General features: G+C 60.6%; 1 protein-coding gene across 1 annotated transcript in view; it reads left to right on the plus strand.

The window, feature by feature from the left end:
- The window catches only part of DIPK2B (divergent protein kinase domain 2B), a gene marked incomplete at its 5' end in the record, with an annotated part of 47,968 nt that overhangs the window by 44,927 nt on the left and 2,693 nt on the right, over positions 1–348 (plus strand).

Below are 348 nucleotides of genomic sequence, written 5' to 3' on the forward strand. Positions count from 1 at the left end.
GTCTCTGGGTGTCACAGCGAGAGCAGCCCAAGGTTTCGGGGGGAGGGGTGTCAACGGTCCCGTAAAACGGCCTTCTCCTCCTTTCGGGTCTGTGCTCCGGCTGCCTCTCTAAAAGGGAACTGGACCTGACCTTGTGCATGGAGGTAGTTTGCATCGCGGTTCCGCCCCGACTGCACCCTCAGGGCGCTGCTGTTGACCCCATTCGGTCAGGGCATGCTGGGACCTGCCCTGCCCCCTCTTTGCACACACACCACCTCCGGATCCATCTTCTCGGAGCCTTGCGCGGCAGATGCTTCTGGCCCTTGCATCTGAAACGTACATATCTGGTTGATTTCGCTGGTGCGCGCT

The sequence above is a fragment of the Crocuta crocuta genome, unplaced genomic scaffold (assembly GCF_008692635.1).
Source record: "Crocuta crocuta isolate KB4526 unplaced genomic scaffold, BGI_CrCroc_1.0 scaffold467, whole genome shotgun sequence".
NCBI lineage: Eukaryota > Metazoa > Chordata > Mammalia > Carnivora > Hyaenidae > Crocuta > Crocuta crocuta.